The sequence below is a fragment of the Scyliorhinus torazame genome, chromosome 21, assembly GCF_047496885.1.
Source record: "Scyliorhinus torazame isolate Kashiwa2021f chromosome 21, sScyTor2.1, whole genome shotgun sequence".
Taxonomy (NCBI): Eukaryota; Metazoa; Chordata; class Chondrichthyes; order Carcharhiniformes; family Scyliorhinidae; genus Scyliorhinus; species Scyliorhinus torazame.
In genome coordinates this window covers 107,783,783-107,801,265 of record NC_092727.1, presented here as the reverse complement: position 1 = coordinate 107,801,265, position 17,483 = coordinate 107,783,783, and the positions used below count along the sequence as shown (strand labels likewise).

The 17,483-nt window shown below is 47.6% G+C and overlaps 1 pseudogene; it reads right to left on the bottom strand.

Moving 5' to 3' along the window:
• Positions 1–842: 842 nt before the first annotated feature.
• LOC140398475 (galactoside alpha-(1,2)-fucosyltransferase 2-like) overlaps positions 843–17,483 on the bottom strand; it is a 36,412-nt pseudogene continuing 19,771 nt past the window's right edge.

Below are 17,483 nucleotides of genomic sequence, written 5' to 3'. Positions count from 1 at the left end.
CGCAGCCATGGCAGCAGCTAATCCCACGATAGAGGTTTATCTTCCGTGGAGACATAGCGAGATGATGGCTATTCTAGCTGCAATTCCAGACAGGAAGAAATCCCTTGCTGCATTTGTGGACTACCTGAGAACAACCATCTCCATTTATCAAGCAGATTCTAGGGACCTCTGGGCCCTAGTCCAACAGGTTGTAACTCCAGCCGAATACCGCAATCACCTCAACCATTTGAATTATGTCGACCACGATGCACTTCAACCCAAGATGCCCAAGGTGATGATAGACAAGCACAAATCCTGAATGCGCTAAATGTCACGTTTCAAAAGCCCATAAACATCTCTGCCATCCTAGATATCAAACCCAAAAAGACAGAGGAGCCAGAGGAATTTCTGGAACGCTTTTATGAGATATATCGTGGACAATCAGGCAATTTACCATATCAAAACGCTCAGAACTCTTCTCAATATTGTGCTATGTTGATGCATTGCCTGCCCCCTTCCGTGGCCACCGCTGTGAAATGTAATAATATGAACTGGACAGAGAATGACCCTTTCCAGATGGCCCGGGCAGTTAACTTTTATTGGAAAGAGGGTGGAGGCCATGAAGGGGGCCAGGTTACGAAGATTAAGACCGAATATGTCATGAAAAAGGACGATTTAAGACCCCAACCGAATGTGGGTGCAGTGGCTTACCATATGGAACCCCAATATTGCGATCCCGGGTGGGTGGATCAGTACAGGAGGGGATGTCAAACACACCCAAATGGACCTTCAGCCCCCCTCTACGGCCCGCCGTATGAACCGGCAACCCTACAACCACCCCCCCCCCCCCCCCCCCCCGCGAGGCCATGGGTCAACCGCAAGGACGGGGCGAGGAAGAGGGCAAGGATACAGAAGGGATCATTTATGCTTCAACTGTGGCCACACAGATCACTGGCATCAGGAATGCCCATTTAGAAGACAGGCAGTAGGAGGACACCCGCCTGCCAGGAGGGGGTATCCACCACGGGGAGGGCAGATTGGGTACACCAACTTCTCCCAGGAAAACCCCTTACCATCCCAAGATTGACTAGCCAATTTTGTTATACAGACCCTCCAATCGGACAGAGAACTCATATCTCTGCAGATAGGGCATCTACATTATCCATTCATAGTCGACACCGGAGCAGCCATGTCTTTGGTGCAATCAGTACTCCAACTACTAGTATCTGACCACACCCAGCATTTGGCGGGGTTTCAAGGCCAAGTGTGTCAATATCCCCTTTCTGAACCAGTGAAGGTGACTTATGCGAATGGGATTACCACCGGATTTGACTGTAACTTGCTGGCCCAAGATCTACTGTGTATATTCCAGTTGCGGCTGGAATGCGGGGATGAAGGGGTAACGGTTCAATCATGGAAGCCGGCAAGACAATGTTATGTTTCCACTACACCTCAGTGGTGGACGTTCATTGCACCACGTTACCCTCGCTTATGACAGAACCGGACGGGACCGGAAACTAGAGGAAAAGTATCAGTTGTTAATCGGGACCGAATGGCCAATCACAATCATGGCAACTGTCATGGGACAGGAAGGCATAGCCGACCTTGTAGCAATACCACCACATTTATGGCAACAATCAGCCTCCGTGGCCCCACATATTACACGTGAAGCCCACAACCCACACCATGCTAAGGATCTGGGGCTTATGGTAAAAAGGGAAGTGGACCAATCGAATCCGACAGAATACACACCCCAACTACTGCCAGATGGCACTTCTATACAGTACTCAGAGAATCCCGAGACGGTTAACACCCGACTCCGACATCACCTGGGGCGTAATGTTTTGGCGTATGTTAATCCTCAGGTGTGGGCGGATCATCCGTCACAGGTGGGACTAGCGAAGGTTGTACCCATTAAGGTAGCGATTAAGGACTGTGCGGCGCTGCCCTCTATTCGGCAATGCCCCCTGAAACTCCAAGCGGTCCCGCCTGTCATAATATACACATCAGTATATGATGGCGCAGAGACACACACTGCCTGACACACTGCAAGACCAATCAACACACACAACCCAGCAGCCAATCATTAGCTAGGGCACGGTCACTGTAAAGGCAGAGGCATCTCATTCGGGATGCAGCCTCTGAGACAGACAGAGCCCGCAGTCAGTAGCACAAACATCCACCATGTGCTAGCAGTATAGGCAGGTCAGGTTAGGCATAGGTCTTCAGTCAATCTAACATAGTGTTGATCCACAGTGCAAGTATGTTTAACAGCTCTTAGTTAAATAAAATAGAGTTGTACTATTACAAGTGTTGGTAGCCTGTCTATGTTACTGCTAAGGTAAACGCAGTCTCCACAGATCCAGAGTACCCAACACATCATGGTACCAGTATGTGAAACTTGGTAATTTGGTGCAGTGAGGTAACAAGGAAAGGTAAGTGGTTAATCTAATTGTGCTGTTTTTCAGTTAAAAGTGCAGTGTAGGTTAGTGTCTGATTAGCTGAAGCTGCCCCCACCCTAATTGCCGAGAGGCAGTTATCTGGCAGTCACCTGAGGCCTGTTTAGGGGCACAAAGGTACACATTGTATTCCTCTCTTTGAAGGTTTAGTGTGAGTGTATAAAAGACAGACAGAAAGCGCACTCAGTAAGCATTGTGCTGGTCAAAGAGACGCAGCCTGAGTGAGTGAGACACAGACAGAGTGAGAATTTGAAACTTGGTAATTTGGTGCAGTGAGGTAATTCGGTGCAGAGCGGGAGAAGGTGCTTTTTCCCTACTGTTTTGTTCTCTGCCTTTCTTCGCGCCTAATTTCGGGAGCCGTTCGGGGGAGGAGAAGCAGTCTCTGAGTATAAAAACCTAACGGTAACTTCCTGTTTTCCAGTTTTTTTCTTCCAAAAGTGACATCAGAGGGAAGCTGCGATCTGATTGGTTTATAGAAAATCGGCCCCAAATTTTTAAAAAACACAGCTAAACTCGTAAACTTAAATTAAACTAATTAATTATTTAGAGATGGCTGGTCAGGTGATGTGCTTGAGCTGCTTGATGTGGGAGTTGGCAGATCCCATTGCGAGCTGCAGCAACCACATCTGCAGTAAGTGTTGGCTGCTCAAAGAGCTCCGGCTCAGAGTTGATGAGCTGGAGTCTGAGCTTCAAACACTGAGGCACATCCAGGAGGGGGAGACTTACCTGGGCACTGTGTTTCAGGAGGCAGTCACACCTGTCAGAATAAGTAGTTTAAATCCTGCCAGTGGCCAGGGACAGCAGGGTGTGACTGCAAGTCAGGCAGGTAAAGGGAACCAGCAGTCAGGAACACAGGAGCCTCAGTCCTTGACCCTGTGCAACAGGTACGAGGCACTTGCTCCCTGTGTGGATGGCGAACAGGGCTGCAGGAAGGATAAGTCAGCTGACCAAGGCACCATGGTTCAGCAGGCCATTCAAGGGGAGGGAATAAATAGGCAAGTTGTAGTTGTGGGGGATTTTATTATCAGGGCGAGAGATAGTATCCTTTGTGAGCAGGATAAAGAGTCCCACATGGTATGTTGCCTGCCCGGTGCTAGGGTGCGGGACATCTCTGAGCGGCTTGAAAGGATACTGGAGAGGGAGGGGCAGGATCCAGTTGTTGTGGTCCATGTCGGTACCAACAACAGAGGCAAGTCTAGGAAAGAGGACCTGTTTAGAGATTATAAAGAGCTAGGATTCAAATTAAAAAACAGGTCCTCAAGGGTCATAATCTCCGGATTACTGCCCGAGCCATGTGCAAATTGGCATAGGGAAGCAAGAATAAGGGAAGTTAACATGTGGCTGAAAGAGTGGTGTGGGAAAGAGGGGTTCCTTTTCATGGGACACTGGCATCAGTTTTGGGACAGGGGGGACCTACAGCACTAAACGACATAGGGTCAGATGATGTGGAGTCTGTGTGGGTAGAGTTGAGGAACCACAAAGGCAAAAAAACCATAATGGGAGTTATGTACAGGCCTCCTAACAGTGTTCAGGACCAGGGGCACAAAATGCACCACGAAATAGAAAGTGCATGTCAGAAAGGCAAGGTCACAGTGATCATGGGGGACTTCAATATGCAGGTGGACTGGGTAAATAATGCTGCCAGTGGACCCAAGGAAAGGGTGGACCCAAGGAAAGGGAATTCATTGAATGTTTGCAGGAGGGCTTTTTGGAACAGCTTGTGATGGAGCCCACGAGGGAACAGGCCATTCTGGATTTAGTGTTATGTAATGAGCCAGACTTGAATAAAGATCTTAAAGTAAGGGAACACTTAGGAGGCAGTGATCATAATTTGGTAGAATTCAATCTGCAATTTGAAAGAAAGAAGTTAGAATCAGATGTACAGGTGTTACAGTTAAATAAAGGTAACTACAGGGGCATGAGGGAGGAACTGATGAAAATCGACTGGGAGCAGGGCCTAGTGGGAAAGACAGTAGAACAGCAATGGCAGGAGTTTCTGGGAGTAATTGAGGACACAGTGCAGAGGTTCATCCCAAAGAAAAGAAAGGTTATCAGAGGGGGGATTAGGCAGCCATGGCTGACAAAGGAAGTTAGGGAATGCATCAAAGCAAAAGAGAAAGCCTATAATGTGGCAAAGAGTAGTGGGAAGTCAGAAGATTGGGAAGGCTTACAAAAACAAACAGAGGATAACAAAGAGAGAAATAAGGAAAGAGAGGATCAAATATGAAGGTAGGCTAGCCAGTAACATTAGGAATGATAGTAAAAGTTTCTTCAAATACATTAAAAACAAACGGGAGGCAAAAGTAGACATTGGGCCGCTCCAAAACGACGCTGGTAATCTAGTGATGGGAGACAAGGAAATAGCTGAGGAACTAAATAAGTACTTTGCATCAGTCTTCACAGTAGAAGACATGAGTAATATCCCAACAATTCAGGAGAGTCAGGGGGCAGAGTTGAATATGGTAGCCATCACAAAGGAGAAAGTGCAAGAGAAACTAAGAGGTCTAAAAATTGATAAATCTCCAGGCCCAGATGGGCTACATCATAGAGTTCTAAAGGAGATAGCTGAAGAAATGGTGGAGGTGTTAGTTATGATCTTTCAAAAGTCACTGGAATCAGGGAAAGTCCCAGAGGATTGGAAAATCGCTGCTGTAACCCCCCTGTTCAAGCAGGGAACAAGGAAAAAGATGGAAAATTATAGGCCAATTCGCCTAACCTCAGTTGTTGGCAAGATTCTAGAATCCATTGTTAAGGATGAGATTTCTAAATTCTTGGAAGTGCAGGGTCGGATTAGGACAAGTCAGCATGGATTTAATAAGGGGAGGTCGTGCCTGACAAACCTGTTAGAGTTCTTTGAAGGGATAACAAATAGGTTAGACCAAGGCCAATGGATGTTATCTATCTTGACTTTCAAAAGGCCTTTGATGAGGTGCCTCACGGGAGACTGCTGAGTAAAATAAGGGCCCAAGGTATTCGAGGCAAGGTACGAACATGGATTGACGATTGGCTGTCAGGCAGAAGGCAGAGAATTGGGATAAAAGGTTCTTTTTCGGAATGGCAACCGGTGACGAGTGGTGTCCCGCAGGCTTCAGTGTTGGGGCCACAGCTGTTCTCTTTATATATTAACGATCTAGATGACGGGACCGGGGGCATTCTGGCTAAGTTTGCCGATGATACAAAGATCGGTGGAGGGGCAGGTAGTATTGAGGAGGTGGGGAGGCTGCAGAAAGATTTAGACAGTTTAGGAGAGTGGTCCAAAAAATGGCTGATGAAATTCAATGTGGGCGAGTGCGAGGTCTTGCACTTTGGAAAAAAGAATAGAGGCATGGACTATTTTCTAAACGGTGACAAAATTCATAATGCTGAAGTGCAAAGGGACTTGGGAGTCCTAGTCCAGGATTCTCTAAAGGTAAACTTGCAGGTTGAGTCTGTAATTAAGAAAGCAAATGCAATGTGGTCATTTATCTCAAGAGGCTTGGAATATAAAAGCAGGGATGTACTTCTGAAGCTTTATAAAGCATTAGTTAGGCCCCATTTAGAATACTGTGAGCAATTTTGGGCCCCACATCTCAGGAAGGCATACTGGCACTGGAGCGGGTCCAGCGGAGATTCACACGGATGATCCCAGGAATGGTAGGCCTAACATACGATGAACGTCTGAGGATCCTGGGATTATATTCATTGGAGTTTAGGAGGTTGAGGGGAGATCTAATAGAAACTTACAAGATAATGAATGGCTTAGATAGGGTGGACGTAGGGAAGTTGTTTCCATCAGCAGGGGAGACTAGGACCCGGGGGCACAGCCTTAGAATAATAGGGAGTCACTTTAGAACAGAGATGAGGAGAAATTTCTTCAGCCAGAGAGTGGTGGGTCTGTGGAATTCATTGCCACAGAGGGCGGTGGAGGCCGGGACGTTGAGTGTCTTTAAGACAGAAGTTGATAAATTCTTGATTTCTTGAGGAATTAAGGGCTATGGAGAGAGAGCGGGTAAATGGAGTTGAAATCAGCCATGATTGAATGGTGGAGTGGACTCGATGGGCCGAACGGCCTTACTTCTGCTCCTATGTCTTATGGTCTTATGGTGATGTTAGAGTTTACTAGACCTGCCTTCAATTGATCTGCCTTCGACCAGCAATCAGCCATCCGGTAGTATGGACAGCGTCCGCCCTCCCCCGCCGCTCCACATCGCCGGCAACCTCAGTGTGAACTGGAAAATCTTTAAACAAAGATTCCAGCTTTCCCTCGAAGCTACAGACCTGGAAGCTGCTTCAGCTGCCAGGAAGATTGCTCTCTTCCTTTCCACGGCCGGGGACCACACCATCCATATCTTCAACTCTCTCACTTTCGCTGAAGGTGAAGACAAGTCTAAGTTCAAGACAGTCCTGTTCAAATTCGACAGTCACTGTGACATCGAGGTAAATGAAAGTTTTGAGCGCTATGTCTTTCAACAGCATCTGCAGGGTAAGGATGAACCTTTTCAATCTTTGCTCACCCACCTTCGCATCATCGCGCAGTCCTGCAATCACGGCTCCACCTCCGGCTCGATGATCCGTGACCAGATCGTTTTCGGTGTGCAATCGGACCCCCTACGCCAGCAGCTCCTCAAGGTTAAACAGCTCACCCTTGCAATAGCCATCGAGACCTGCGTTCTGCATGAACACGCCACTAACCGATACTCGCACATTCAAGCAGCTGAAACGGCGCGGCAAGCGGGTGCAAGCCATTAAACAACTCCAGGGCCTAAGCCTGGATGAGGGTGGCCATTTCGCATGCTTTTCGTCAGCGGGATACAGGTGCACTGGCAGTTTGTCATTTTCTGATAAGATTGCCCCTATTGAATTGTTGACAATGATGTTCAGATAATTAGTTATGTCAGCTGCACACTCTTACACATACCATAAAAAAAGTAGGTTCAGTCACATTTTCTGTTCTCATCTGCAGTCTTTTGCTTTTTGCATGAATAAGGATAATGGTCTGAACCATTCTTTCTCATTTATATTGCACAGATTCCCACTTGTTCTAATGTATGTTTAACAATGGAGTTAAATTTACATTCTCCTCCTTGAAGAGAAAATCCTTCAACTCCAGGTGCTTCTGACTGTTCGTTCCACTGCTGTGCAGTCGGGTTAAATGTGAACTACATATCGTGAGACCTTCAATGCTGTTCATTCATTAACCTAATCAATTTTGACAAATGAAAATTTGGCAGGCATGGTGGCACAGTGGTTAGCATTGCTGCTTCACAGCCCCAGGGATCCCTGTTCAATTCCTGCTTTGGGTGACAGTCTGCATGGAATCTGCACTCACCCACCATGGGTTTCCTCTGGGTGATCTGGTTCCCAAAGATGTGCAAGTTAGGTTATGAGTCTGAGTGGGCCGAGTGGGTGCACTTTCAGAGGGTCGGTGCAGATTCAATGTGTCAAATGGCCTCGTTTGCACTGTAGGAGTTCTATGGAAAAGAGGAATACTCTAAAATTTAATGCAACTTCCAGTGGACATTCTGGACACTTTGAGTTCTGAACTTAGCATAAGTTACTCTCCTAAAGCTCATTTTTGTATTTTCGAAACGGTTAATGTAATTAAATGTGAACCATATAAAATTATTGAGCTTTGAAGCTGATAGTAGCATGGTGCTAGACTGATGAGCAATGCTATCTCACAGCACCAGGGATCTGCATTCGATTCCGGCCTTGGATGTCTGTGTGGGTTTCCTCTGGGTGCTCCGGTTTCCTCTCGGAGTCCAAAAATGGGCAGGTTTGGTGGATTGGCTATGATCACATGGTTACAGGGAAAGGGTGCGGGAGTGGGCTTCAGTACAGTGCACCTTGGGAGGAGCGGTGCAGACTCGATGGGCCAAGTTTAGGGATTCTATGGATTCGATGATATGAGGTGTCGCTATTTGGCTAACTTCAAACCTTTTTAGGCAGAAGAGGTGAGAGATCAGCAGGAAGTCCAATCCACTCAGGTAAGAAAGCCGCCTCATACTTAAATACCTTTAGAAATGGTGATTCTGGCAAAGTATAGTTTGTGAGGTAAATTGTCTCCCCACCTGCCAAGTAGGCAGCCCAGTAACCAAATGTCCCTATTGTTATTATGGTGTGATTACAATGAGCAAGGATAGCAATGTCATCAGCTGGACTGGATTGCTTTGGATCGTCTGAAAAGAAAACATCTCCTTTGGATTTATCGATGTTCTCCTTACTCCAATCCATTCCATTACTTGTCACGGCAAAAACAACGTTTTTGTATTTATTTCTGAAGTAAGCCATTGCTGTATCTAAATATTTCTTATCAGCTATAACTCCTTTCCACATATCTGGCATGACATGTACGTAATCTCCCCTTCGAACGTGAACACCAACATACGTCACATTCTTTCGCTCCCCTCTGATGCGTCTAAGGAATGTATTGGCCTGTTCTTTCAGAAAGTCATGAAAGGTGAACTCAAGGAGAATTTCTTCTCGGATATGATGATAAAAGGTCCATGAACATGGGGTTCCTGTGAATAGAACATAGTCTCCTGGAAACTGCGGTACTGATCCTCCATCCAGTCATACACTTTATGATCCTTCCAGTGCATTCTATTTCACACACTGTCATGGAGGGTTGGAAGTGCAATTTTGAAGATAGGGGACAGGTAATTGGCCATGGCAGGCAGAATGTATGCTTGGTGACCGTTCAATTTTGCCAATGCGTACAGTGTTGCATATTCCCCCATCTGGTCGCCAAGTCGTCCAACAGAGTTAATTGTCCAAATTCCTTTCCTAGAAATGTTCACTCTTTCAGAGTCTCTTGCTGTTTCACATTGCAATGTCATGGTTATATTGTCATAACACTGAAAGTACTTGGCAATTATGTTGGCATACCTTAAATGATGACTGTAGAATATGGCAGGTACTGTTATTGAACAGAACAACAGTGGAAAGAGCAGCAGCATTTTATTTCTTTTCCAAACACAAACTTTGCTTAAATGGACCATCCCTGCAGACTCTTCACGTTGTGATTGATTTTCTCAATGTAGGTGGAGTTTCTGAAAGTTGAGAAATTGGTCATTATTATAAAGCAATTACGAAACCAATCTTCCCATTTATGCTGCTGAATCAGTTCTTTTTACAAAGCTACTCTTGATAAATGCACTGGACTCATTGATGAAACTGAGTGTATATATCTGTATGTAGAGAGGTATATTTGGGGCAGCACAAGTGGATAGCACTGTGGCTTCACAGTGCCAGGGTCCAAGGTTCGATTCCCCGCTGGGTCACTGTCTGTGCAGAGTTTGCACGTTCTCCCCGTGTCTGCGTGGGTTTCCTCCGGGTGCTCCGGTTTCCTCCCACAGTCCAAAGACGTGCAGGTTAGGTGGATTGGCCATGATAAATTGCCCTTAGTGACCAAAAAAGGTTAGATGGGGTTATTGGGTTACGGGGATAGGGTGGAAGTGAGGGCTTAAATGGGTCGGTGCAGACTCGATGGGCTGAATGGCCTCCTTCTGCACTGTATGTTCTATGTATGTACTATGCATATCATGGGCGTAGCCATGAACTCGCCTTTGCCATCCATGGTGTAGTGATATCACGGTTGTGTTGTAATTCACCGACTGACCGACTGAGTCTCATTAGTATATAAATGAATGTTAGAGTCATATGAACTCAGACTGACTAGGGAGCTGGGAGAGAGACAATGGTTAGTTCATGTTCATACTATTATTCATCTGTTGTTTTGTATATATTTGACCCACAGTTAATGTTAATAAATCGTTTATAGCTTTATTATGGCTACAAGTGTTCTTGTAATATAGATCAGGCCATCCGACAAGAACACTACATGGTACCAGAGCTGGATGGTATTAAACACTGAGAAAAAACGAGCAGCAAGCCTTCCACGAGGTCCATAGAGATTTGAAGGTTTTGCAGACTGCACGAATGAACTTCGTGGAGTTGTTGAAGCCACCAATGAGTCTCAGATTTCATGGTAATGTGGACAGCAACTGAGGAGAGTTTAAACAACAATTTAATCTGTTTCTAACTGCAGTAAATTTAGGAAATCAATCAGATTCGTGTAAGGTAGTGATGCTCCTCACAGCGGCAGGGCCTGAAGCAATTGTGTTTAATACATTTAAATTTGCAAACAATGAAGATTGTAAAAATTTTAACGAAGTCATTTGAAGATTTGATGAACATTGCACCCCCAGAAAGAATGAAATTTATGAGCGCTATGTGTTTAGATCATGTTTACAGAAGGTAGAAGAGTCCATAGGTCATTTTGTTACTGATTTAAAGTTGAAAGTTAAAACCTGTCATTTGTCTGTGGTTGAATCTTCCATGATTCGGGACAAAATTGTGTTTGGTGTGAATGAGGGAACAGCTGCTGAGGGAATCAGAGATGTCTTTGGAACAAACAGTGAAGATTTGTCAGACTCACAAGCTAGCAGCACAGCATTCTAAAATGTATCTCAGTAATGGTGGTGTCTTCTTGGAGGAAAGCACTCCGGTTGCCGCCCTTTTTCCAATAAGGCAGGAAACTTCCAAGAAAAAGGCGGGAAAGTTCCTTCAGCTCCTCACACACCAACAAACAGGTTAAAGATCAGGACAAAGTATTTCTGTGTCAAAAATGTGGTCAAAGGCACAAATTAAGGCAGTGTCCAGCGTTTGGGATATCTGCTCAGGACTGGAAAGGAACTTGCAGTGGGAGGGGGAGTGTCAAGTGACTGTGATCCATGTAGGTCCCGAGGACAACGGTAAGGTTAGGAAAAAGATTTTGCATAGAGAGTATGTGTAACTCGGCATAAAATTAAAAAGCAGAACATCAAAGTTACAAATTGGCTTGGTAAATAAAATTAGAGAAATGAATGTGTGGAGAACTCCATTCCAGTTAGGGGGACACAGGCACCAATACTGGGGAAAGTGTGGGTTATATAAAGTTGCGAATGTCTATACCTGAACCATGCTGGGACCAGTGTCCTAGCGCACTTCATAATTGGCAGTGCACAGAGGGTTTTAAACTAAAACTTGCAGGCAGGATCAAATTTGTAGAAATGTTCTAAAACAAAGTGTAGAGAAGCAAAAGAGAAAGGTCTTAATGTGGAAAGGATAACCACAAGGTGACAGGAAGGGGCAGAAAATATAAATCTAAGAAAACCAGCAGATAAGGTAAAGATAACAATGTTAATAAAAGGACAAAACTAAAGCATTTGTAACTGGATGCAAGCATCACTCCGAATGATAGAGACAAATTGTTGGAGCAAATAGAAATAGATAAATACCATTTGATAGCCATGATAGAGACATGGCCGCAGGATGGCATAGATCGGGACCTCAATATTAAAGGGTACATGGCAATTAGGAAGGAAAAGAAGTTAGGAAAAGGTGGAGGGTGGTTTTGTTAATTAATGATCGTGTTACCACAATACAGAGGAATGGCCAAAGTTCAGGAAAAAAGGATGTAGAAGCAGTTTGGAAAGAGATGAGAAGTGATAAAGACAAGGAGAGGTGTACAGGCCCCTAACCATAACTACATAGTCAGGGGCCGGGATTCTGCGATATCACGGCCAAGTGTTGACGCCGGCATCGAAACTGGCGCAAGCGACGCCGGCGTCAATGGGCCTCCAGACCCAGTCATTCTCCTGTTCTTCGGGGACTAGAACGGCGTCGGAATGCTGTGCGCTGCTCCGGCGCCGAAAGCCGGCACTGTACGGCCAGCGCTGGTCCGCGCATGCGCGCAACGGCCGTCTCCGCACCGGTGCATGCGCGTGGTTGCCATCTCTGCACCGGCCCCCGCGCAACTTGTGAGAGCGCTACAGGGCCCTGGCGCAGGAAAACATAGGCCCCCCCCCTGGAATGAGTGTGCCCGCCGATCATTAGCCCTCGATCGCAGGCCTGGCCACTGTGGAGGCCCGCCCCGGAGTCGCGTCCCCCCGCCGCCCCACCAGGACAGCCCCCGCAGCCAGAACGCCGAGGTCCCGTCGGGTAAACCATGCCGGCCCGTTTTCAACAGCCCCCAACAGCAGTGACCGCGCGGGCGCGATTGGCGGCGATTCTCCGGTCGCCGGAGAATCGGCGGCCCGGCGTCGGAGCGGCGTAGCTAGATTCTCGCCCCCCGGCACGGGCTCGGAGAATCCCGGCCATGGTTTATATAGGATGTAAAGGAAGAAATAATAGGAGCTTGACAAAATGGTACATTGATAATCATGGGGCATTTTGGTCGACACTTAGACTGGAAACATCAGATGAGCAAAGGTAACTGAGATGAGAAAATCATGGAATTTTTTGGAAGGAATTCTTGGTACAGCATGGTCAGAGATGCTGGATGAGCACTCATGTACTCCAGCCCCCTTCGAGGCCAGGAGTCCTGCTGTATTCATCCAACTCACTCAGGGATGGGTCAGCCTCTCAGTCGGCTGCAATGAGAGGCCTGAGCATTGATACTGGGGATGGGGAAGGGAGGCAGCAGCAGTGCGTCTTTACTGAGTCATCGGGGTGGGAGGTGGGAGAGACATGGCGTTGCCATTCTCCCACAGTGTAGTGATGAAGCACGAGAGTGCGCATGTGTTCATGGAGCATGGCAACATGCAATGACAGGGAGGGAATCTGTTGGTGAACTAAGTGATGTTTATTTACAAGTGTCTAATTACAGTGGTGACCTATCTCTACCAGTGCCTATGTTCACCCATGCCCACTCAATGGCTACAGCTTCTTAACCATCCTCACCCTCCCACTATGTCTAGGTGTATTCCCAGGGTCCACAGCTGGGGTTGAAGCATCCTGCTGATTTCCAGGCCCTGTTGCCTGAGATGACTTTGGCAGGTGCCCCCTAGGGGGCCTGGACCTTGAGCATCTGGGTGTACTTTTGGGAAACACAGATGTTGCAGAGACCCTCTTCAGGGGTTCAAGACTGGAGGTGTGTAACACTCAAGGAGGGTGGTGTCAAATGGGCTGGACATCCACGGAGCCCCCTGGGTGGAGGGTCCAAGGCTGTGCACCTGCCTATCCTCGTCCCTAGGGGCCCCTGTGCTCCTCCATGGGATAGAAGGGCAACTGGAGTGAGATACAGAAGCCCCGCCAACCTCAGGCACAAACACTCATGGATTCCCTCCAGAGCGTGCACCATGCAATTGACGTTCTGCACCTTGGAACTCATTCCTTCAGTCATGGAGGTCATGAGCTGAACCATGGAGCGGACATTCACCGCCATGGAGTGCACCTCCTGTACCAAGGTCTCCACTGTGGATGCCGCCCTCGCTCTGTTGGCCTTGTTCTGCTGCATTGACGGCACCATCTCCTCGGTCAGAAGGAGATCAAATTCCTCAAGTCAGCCTTGCAGTCCGAGGAGAGATGCTGTCATTCCTTCCTGATTCTCGCAACTCTGTCTTTGCAGCTCCATCAGCTCTGGTAATCAGACCAAGGGACATGTCATTGACCAGGGGCTTGCCAGAGTCCTGGGCTTCAGCATCTCTCCGAGTGCCGGAATTGTAGCCATCTAGGATGGCCACTTCCAGAATACAAAATGGACATTTGCAAAGGTTGCAGGGAAAAATGGACAATGTTAAGAAAGCAAGCAGGCACAGAGCCTGTCTGAATATTGGAGAAACAGCGTCCAGGCGAGACCGAAACAGTAGGCTCATTAGCATATGGATGGCCCATCTCCAGGAACAAAGGAAAGATGCTGAAGTAACCGATCTGGCCCCAGACCTCACGGTGTCAGTTCCCCAAACCGAAAGCAGAAAACAAAGCCAGGCCAACGGCCACCTAGGACGCGCCCAGCCATCAGGGCACCCACCCCTTTCTTGGTCAGGATCAATGCGAATGATCAAGAAATGGCCCAATTGATTGGGGCCAAGTTCAAGGCCCGCCCAAAAGCGTGCGAAGCCCCCTTCGGGTATAAGAAGAAGGCTCCAAGAGAGAATCGCTCTCTTGGAATTGGCTCTCACAGCGGAGAGACCCGTCCACCAGCTGCACCAGAAGCAAGTAAGTCCAAGGTCAACGCTCGCTACCAGACGGATGACCTTAGCTGTTCCCCTCTACCAGTTCGACCCCAGCAGCCTCAGACCCGAACAACGGCCATTGTTCCTCTGACTGAGTAGGTGCCCGAAGCTAAGTATAGGATTTAGCAGTAGTGATAGTTTAGTCTGTAGTATTTCGTGCATGAGTAGATATTGCTGTGTATGTAAATAAATAGTATTGACTTTGAACTAACTAACTGGTGTACCGACTCTTTGATCAGTATTCGGGTTTGAACCTTGTGGCGGTATCGAAAGATACCTGGCGACTCTAAAGCAAAAGTAATTAGAATTAAGGAAGGCGACCATATTGACCGCCATATTTAGAAACAACCAAAGAGAGCAACAGAATCTTGGGGCATCCCGACCTCCATCGGCTGAGGTGAGGTGCTCACCAGTGAGTGACCCAAAAGATTGCCTACCAGTTAATCCCACCAAGGTGCGAGTATCTGCGCTGGTGTAGGATGCGGGTGACAACTGTGACACCTCCTTTATGGCAATGCCTGAAAACCCCACCTGTGCTGCTCAGGTCAGTGGTATCCAGAGGGTGCGAGGATGATCCGAGCTGCTCGTCCGATTGCTCTGCAAGGGAAGGAAGATAGCATTAGTGCATCACAGGGGATAAATGATGAAACATGTTTACTCACGTAAGGTTTGAGGAATGACAGTGTGTCCTTCGTGTTCTCACTTTTGCTCTCAGCCCCCACTTCACCATCAACATAGACGCGGATGGCCCTGCTCCCCCCCCCCCGGCCAGCTTAAGGGCTCTTTCCCGTTGCGGGGTGCAGTTGCATTCCTCCTGCATGACTCTGGCTAGTTGTTCCCTCTCACACCTGTTGTGCTCAATTTTGCCCTCCGGGGCTACAAGTTGGCAGCACGGTGGCATAGTGGTTGGCACAGCTGCCTGCCAGCACCAGTGACCGGGTTCAATTCCAGCCTAGGGTGACTGTCTGTGTGGAGTGTGCACATTCTCCCACGCCGGGTTGGATTTCCTCCAATGCGCTGGTTTATCCACACACACCAAAGATGTAGTTGCCACTGTGGCTTCATAGCGCCAGGGTCCCAGGTTCAATTCCCGGCTTGGGTCACTGTCTGTGCAGAATCTGCAAGTTCTCCCCGTGTCTGCGTGGGTTTCCTCCGGGTGCTCCGGTTTCCGCCCACAGTCCAAAGTCGTGCAAGTTAGGTGGATTGGTCATGCTAAATTGCCCTTAGTGCCCAAAAAGGTTAGGAGGGGTTATTGGGTTAGGGGTCGGTCTGACCCGATGGGCCGAATGGCATCCTTCTGCACTGTATGTTCTATGTTCTATGTGCAGGTTAAGCGGATTATCCATGCTTAATTGCCCCTTTGTGTCCAGGGCTGTACAGCTTAAGTCACTGGTGTAGGAAGGGAAAGTGGGACTTGGCAGGGTGCCCTTTCAGCGTGTCGGTGCAGATGCGATAGGCCAAATGGCTTCTTCTGCACAGTTGGAATACTATGGTTCTATTGTATGGTTCTATGGAAGAGTTTAGGTGGGAGACCTGCCAGTTCAGGGGATTGAGGGCTGACATGTGTGGGGCTGGAGTGGGGGCTGGGATGTGAAGAGTGAAGTTGAGACTGGGGGAGGTGCATCAGGGTGGTTGGCGGTCCGGAAAGAGAACCTCGTGACAAGTGTGCACACTTTGAGGTGGCTGGGTGAGAAACCACCTTGGAGGTGGGAGGGCGGGTGAGGGGATATGCCGAGAGACTGGAAGTGGAAGGCTTACCCTGGCCATGCGGAGAAGATCATTCGTTATTTTCAGGCACAGCTGTTCCATCCTCTTCTGCAGTGAGCTTGCACTAACTAATGCTGCCATAGCCTCCCAGGTGGGCAAAGTCACCTTGCTGGTGGGATTCAGTGTGGGTCCCGCCTCTGTTGCACTCCATCCAAAAGTCTGGTGAGTACAGTTTCTAACCGGAACTGGCACTTGGCCATTTTCTGGTAAGACCGCGCCTATTGAATTGTTGACAATAATGTTCAGATATTTAGATGTGGCAGCTACACACCCACATAAAATAAATAATTAGTGGATAAAAGCAGGTTCTAATTTTCTGTTCTAATTTCAAATTTGCAGCATCTGCAGTATTTTCCATTTTGCATGAAGAACAATAATGATCTGAACCATTCTTTCTAATTTAGGTTGCACAGGCTCCCACTTGTTCTATTCTGGAGTTAATGTACTTTTAACATAGAACATAGAACATTACAGCGCAGTACAGGCCCTTCAGCCCTCGATGTTGCGCTGACCTGTGAAACCACTCTAAAGCCCATTTACACGATTCCCTTATCGTCCGTATGTCTATCCAATGACCATTTGAATACCCTTAGTGTTGGCGACTCCACTACTGTTGCAGGCAAGGCATTCCACACCCTTACTACTCCCTGAGTAAAGAACCTACCTCTGACATCTGTCTTATATCTATCTCCCCTCAATTTAAAGCTATGACCCCTCGTGCTAGACATCACCATCCGAGGAAAAAGGCTCTCACTGTCCACCCTATCCAATCCTCTGATCATCTTGTATGCCTCAATTAAGTCACCTCTTAACCTTCTTCTCTCTAACGAAAACAGCCTCAAGTCCATCAGCCTTTCCTCATAAGATCTTCCCTCCATACCAGGCAACATTCTGGTAAATCTCCTCTGCACCCTTTCCAATGCTTCCGCATCCTTCCGATAATGCGGTGACCAGAATTGCACGCAATACTCCAAATGCGGCCGCACCAGAGTTTTGTACAGCTGCAACATGACCTCATGGCTCCGAAACTCAATCCCTCTACCAATAAAAGCTAATACACCGTACGCCTTCTTAACAACCCTCTCAACCTGAGTGGCAACTTTCAGGGATCTATGTACACGGACACCGAGATCTCTCTGCTCATCCACACTGCCAAGAATCTTACCATTAGCCCAGTACTCTGCCTTCCTGTTATTCCTTCCAAAATGAATCACCTCACACTTTTCTGCATTAAACTCAATTTGCCACCTCTCAGCCCAGCGCTGCAGCTTATCTATGTCCCTCTGTAACTTGTAACATC